The 6,000-nt window shown below is 38.0% G+C and overlaps 1 long non-coding RNA gene across 1 annotated transcript in view; it reads right to left on the bottom strand.

Moving 5' to 3' along the window:
* Nucleotides 1–368: 368 nt before the first annotated feature.
* The window catches only part of LOC125631965 (uncharacterized), a 29,223-nt gene continuing 23,591 nt past the window's right edge, over nucleotides 369–6,000 (bottom strand). Inside the window, exons 3-4 of the long non-coding RNA XR_007355118.2 lie at nucleotides 4,391–4,813; nucleotides 369–2,665 (exon numbers count right to left, since the gene is read on the bottom strand). This is a non-coding gene — a long non-coding RNA (uncharacterized LOC125631965). The remainder of the gene's footprint in view (nucleotides 2,666–4,390; nucleotides 4,814–6,000) is intronic.

Here is a 6,000-nt window from a genome sequence, read left to right as displayed (position 1 = left end):
TATTTGTTTTGGTGACCTTTGGGTATTGGATTCCAGCTGTCGATAACACACTGCATGCCAGATTGCTTTTCCTAATGAATAATGAAGCAACTTCTGAGCATTATTTGGATTGCAATTGATGCTGGTTAGAAATGGTCTGCACACACAGACCAAAAGGAACAATGCAACTGCATATTCCAAGATATTGCCTGACAGGATATGTAGTTGTAGAAAAGGTTGTAGATAGCAGCTAAAAGTGAAACTTCAATACTTCAAGCAGAAACTCATCCTGGGAAATATCGTTTATACAGAACCCTTAACTGTTGATTTGAAGAAGAAGAAGAAACAAAAATGTTCAAATTTATTTGTTATAAATCAAGGATGGAAGAACTCAGATATACAGGGGAAAAAAGGTGAAATTGGTTAACAAAAATTATCCACCCTTTTTAGCAGACAAAGTTTAATTATTTATGCAAAAAAACAGGGAAGGGAAACTCAACCTTGTCCTTTTTTTCTCTTTACTTCATTACATTTAAACCCAAATTTAATTAAAGTAAATGTGAGTTTCCATTTACATTTAGGGCCCAATCTAGAAAAGAACTTATGCATATGCTTAACTTTATTATTATTTTACTGTAGCATGTAAAGGCCACAACCAGGCTGGGCCCAAGTGTGCTAGAGTTGTACAAACATCTGATAAGTACTGGTACCAAGGAGCTTACAATCTGAAAGGCAAGATGTGATTAAACGGGCTGACAAATAAATATAAGTTATGCACAATTCTTAGCGATTGAGGAGCAGCAATCACAGAACACTAGATGATCAGTGGAACATTCACAGATGGCCAGGTCTCAGTTGCTTCCTCTGCGCATTCTGCCAAAATCCAAAATTGAGGGAGACACAATCAGTGGCTACTTTTGAAATAAAACATGTAAATACATTTCTTGTTGTACATAATTCCCTCATATTTTACCCTTCCACACATAGTGGCAATATTGAATTCACTTCGTGCATTAACTCCAATTAATGCCAATTTCTGAGACAGATAATCTTCATTTCATTTATCTGTCACTGTGACATTGCACTTAAAACCTTTTCCACACTCTAACTCCTCACTCAGTGAAGCACTCACTTGTTTTCTGTCTCACTGAGCTCCAGGCTTTGCCATCAGTAACAGTGATATGGTCCAAGTAACAGCTTTCTTTGGTTCTGTCTACTCTGAGCATCCATGGATGTGCTCATCGATAAAAAACAAACAAACAAACTCATATTTACAATGAAGGCAATAGCTGGTGGGTGCTGGAGCTGTTCTGAGTAGTGCCCACAGGGTAGGCATGAGCCCTGTCACATCCTGAGCAAAGGCTAGATATAGGGGGAGTGCGAGGGTTAATCTCTTTGTATACTGCCAAGGATATGCATTGCCACAAAGAGAGTGGGAAGATGCAGGGAAGAGGTAGTACTGTTACTCCATTCACTGCTCCCCTTCACACTCTCTAAGCTCCCACAGGGCAGTGTGACTATTCATAAATTGGTGACATTTATTTATAAAGAGTCTGGAGCATGCAGCACTTTTATATTAATAATCCTAAATTAATGTAAACTCAGCTTCATACATCACTGAACATTATTAATTGGGTTGTGGATGTAGGAAGGGGTATTGGATAATTTGGGTGGACTGCCTTTTGAACTCCTGCAGCACAAGCAGAGGAAGCAAGAGAGGCTGACCTACTATAACACCTAAAAGGAGAAAATAAAACCCATGCGCATTAGTACTGCTCTCATTCTGTGTAACTTCTAATATACATTCTGTATATCTTTTACTCAGAGAAGGGACAGAATGTCTTGATTAACTGGTTCCATACTGTGTGTAGAAAACACAGTTCTAAGTCATAGTATAATGCAAATATGATCCAAGTTATTTATTGTCATGGTGGTTTTTACATATTTGTCTGTAGAAATTGTGACAGTTAAACTAAAGTATGGGTGATATGTAGAGATGGCCTATCTCTACTCTTTGCATTAATGGCTGTTCTGTAAACTCTAGGGGGCAAATCCTCCTGCCCTGAATATTCAACCTATACATATCTCTATTGTGAAAAACTACTACATGAAATGATAGCAGCTCTGCTACCTGTCAATAGACATAATATTCTGCATTTTTGGCAGAAAGCTGCCATATTGTCACATTGATACATATCTGCTGGCTTGAAAATTGAAAGTGATATGCACAGAGTTTACACGAGGAAAGCCTTTAACTATTTATATACTTCCCCAGCAGAAATATGAAGGTCAGTTTCATGGCTTTAATGGATTAAAATATCCAAGGACCCAAAGTTCCCCTCTTCATCTTTGCACAATAGTGAGCTTCTGCTTGTTCAAAGTTGTCCCATTCCCCCATAACCTGTCCACAAACAGCCTCACAGGGTTCCAACTCCATGATCCTGGAAGGGGCTGCCATCCAGAGGCAGGATGAAGATGATGGCTGGGATCCTCCAGATTCTCCCCCTCAGGATGTATGTGTGCTGATTTCTCTCTGTTATAAAGAAGTATCCTTTGTAGGATGAAGCGGTCAGGGGGAGCCAGGGGACAGCAAGACAGATGCACAAAGGGAGTTCATGGAAGCACAGCTCTCACAGTCTAGAATAGTAGACTATATCTTATGTTTCAGAGTAGCAGCCGTGTTAGTCTGTATTCGGAAAAAAGAAAAGGAGTACTAGTGGCACCTTAGAGACTCACCAATTTATTTGAGCATAAGCTTTCGTGAGCTACAGCTCACTTTATCTTATGTATTTGTGTAGCACTTAATACAATGTGGCCCTGATCCTGATTGGATTCTCTAAGCACTATTATAATATATAATTGTTAAACAATCACAATAAAAATAATAATAGAAGCCTCCTGGAGATTGCCTGCAATTCACACCTGATCTTAAGGCATCTGCATATTAATGAGATTGAATCCAAGCATCCCCCTTCCATACTCCAATAGAAGAATGAGTAGGGAACTTTGAAAGTTGAAAATGCCTGCAGTTCCTCTCTCTATAGTGACATGTTAGTCACTATGTTTATTTTATCTTTGGAAGATGCTCAGATACCAAGATGATCTATTTGGTGTAAGCAACTGAATAGAATGGATTCATATAATTCATACCTAGGGGACAATGACACCTTATTTAGGGATATAGGAATAGGTTCTTTTCCCAGATTTCAAACTATCTGTGACGTGAATACTTCATTTCTAGTTATATCTTTCAGTATATACACATATGTATCTATCTATCTGCATCCTATCTGGTGATGGTATCCATGTAATAAATTATATTTATCATCCATCTTTACAGTCTAACCTACACTTTTCTCCCTAGTTCTTCTCCTCAGGACTACTTTTAACCTTTAAGGATCTTCAGCACAACCACTGTGTTGTTTTTGTTCTAAAAAAAAGAAAAACTGCTAAGAAGTTGTCCCTTTTTTTCCCAAATGTGAATCCCCCTCCTTAACCTCCCCATGACATGGCTCTGAGGTTCAGGATGGCTAGTAGTCAGTACTGCAATAGAGACAGGTTTGGGTTTCAAAGTTTTTCAGCCCAGAAGGACTAGAAATGGAAGATTTATACTACTGGAAAGGGGAGACTCCTTAATTTCCAGTAGTGCACACAGCACTTGCCCTATAAGGCCCTGAGATATCAAACATTACAGTCGTGACATATAGAAAAATTATTTAAAATAATTTGTAGAGGTTTTAAGAGTTTATTTGTTATAGTTGTTCTCTCCTGCTTAGTCCTGTACAGTTGGCCTCATGGAAACAAATCCATCTGGTTTTATAGGAGAATAGATAGTACCAAGAACATTTTCAAAAATCATAGTAAAAATGTTTGTATTAATATGTGACATATACAGGATACATGATGCTGTGGAGTGGTATAAGGAGTTTTAGATTCATAGATTCATAGATATTTAGGCCAGAAGGGACCATTATGATCATCTAGTCTGACCTCCTGCACAATGCAGGCCACAGAATTTCACCCACCACTCCTAAAAAAGACCTCACATCTATATCTGTGCTATTGAAGTCCCCAAATTGTAGTTTGAAGACCTCAAGGAGCAGAGAATCCTCCAGCAAGTGACCCGTGCCCCATGCTACAGAGGAAGGCGATTTCATTTCATTCTTTCCCAAAAAGTGGAATTTCCCCTCAAATTTACATTGGTCTGTGTTCCTGGAGGTTGATATTTCATTCTGGCCCATTGGCAGATTTAAATACAGCATGTCATGAATCTGCAGAGCTAGAACCAAGAGCTCTACATCACTAGAAAGGGAGATTCCCAGCTTTCCAAAGGGATGCATAGAACTTCATAGATGGTAAGAAAAGAAGGGACTAATCTGACCTCCTGCATAAGAAAGGACATATGATTTACCTGAATTAATTTCTGCTTGAAGTCCAGTAGTTGTATTTGAACTAGAGCATATCTTTTTGGGGAGAAAATCCAGTCTTGATTTAAAAATGTGCAGTGACTGAGAATCCACCATGTTCATAAATAAGTTGTTTGAGTGATTACTTCCCCACACTTAAAAAAAAAAATTGTGCCTTGTTTCTTGTCCGAATTTGCCTACATTCGACTTCCAGACATTGTCTTCAAATTATGATCAAGTCACCCCTTAATCTTCTCTTTGTTTAGCTAAATAGATTGAGCTCCTTGAATCTCTCACAATGAGGATTTCTTTCTAATTCTTTAATCATTGTTGTCACTCTTCTCTGAACTTTGCCTATGTTTTCAATATTCTTCTTGAATTGAGGACACCAGAACCGGACACAGTATTCCAGCCGTTGTTGCGCACCACTGCCAAATAGAGAGGTAATTGTAATCTTTCTACTCCTACTCAATATTTCCCTATTTATGCATCCAAAGATCACATTAGCCCTTTTAGCCACAGTGTTGCATTGGGAGCTCATGTTCAGTTGAATATCCACCACAACCTCCACATCTTTTTCTTCAATTTATAAGTCATTTTATATTTATTATTCTTAGTTTTATTATGGTAGTGCCTAAAAGCCCCTATTACACTAATTACTATATAAACTAATGGCAAATGACAGTCCCTGCACCAGACAGCTAAACATGTAAATATACAAGACATGTAAAGGTTGGAAGAAAAAAGAGGGGGGCAGAGATGCTGGAAGAAAACCAAGGCTGCCTGACTCACAGTTAGTTTCCCTGGAACATTTAGGAATATATATTTTTCTCTCTCTTAGTAGTCTGTAGAGTTGAGCTCATAGAAATGAAGGCAACTGGCTTTACAGGTAGAAGTATGCAAAAAAAAAAGTCCCAATGAAGTATTTTAAAATGTTTTGGAAGGTTTTAAAATACTTCATTGGGACTTTTTTTTGCATACTTCTACCTGTAAAGGTTTCATCAACATTTGTTTGGGATTACCTACACTTAATCCCATATCACACTAGTATGTATTTCATGTTTTATATAGTTACTGGAGCACTAGACACAGATATAGTCAAGACTGACTAAGGCCATGTCTATACATACATATTGCATCAGCAGAAGCTCTCCCGCCAACATACCCCTGCGTACATGAGCGACATAAATTATGCCGACGTAGGCTGTAGTGTAGACTTAGCCTAAGTCTCCATTCTGAGCCCTTGTCTTAATTCATTCAGAAATTTGTTAAACTATTTAGATAACATTTTTGCAGATTTTTTTCCAGTATTTGAGCAAAAAAGGCTCCGTCATTTTCTTCGTACAAGGACAGCAAAAAAACACTTTCCCCATTTTAAAACCTCATCATAAAAAAAAGTTCTTACAACATTTTTTTGCTGCAGCTGACACATGTGGGATAAAGAAACAGTCATCAGTGAGAAGAATTATCTTTGTGTGTTCCAGTCAATAGAGATTTACAAAAAAACTTCTTAAAGCATTTATTAGGCAGTAGTTCTCTTCCTTTAGTGATGAGCTCCAACGTATACGTTATTGTGAGTTGGAGCATGCCCCATAGCAAACAATGCCCCAGTCTG

The sequence above is a fragment of the Caretta caretta genome, chromosome 2 (assembly GCF_965140235.1).
Source record: "Caretta caretta isolate rCarCar2 chromosome 2, rCarCar1.hap1, whole genome shotgun sequence".
Classification (NCBI taxonomy): Eukaryota; Metazoa; Chordata; order Testudines; family Cheloniidae; genus Caretta; species Caretta caretta.
This window is presented reverse-complemented; position numbering and strand designations above follow the sequence as displayed.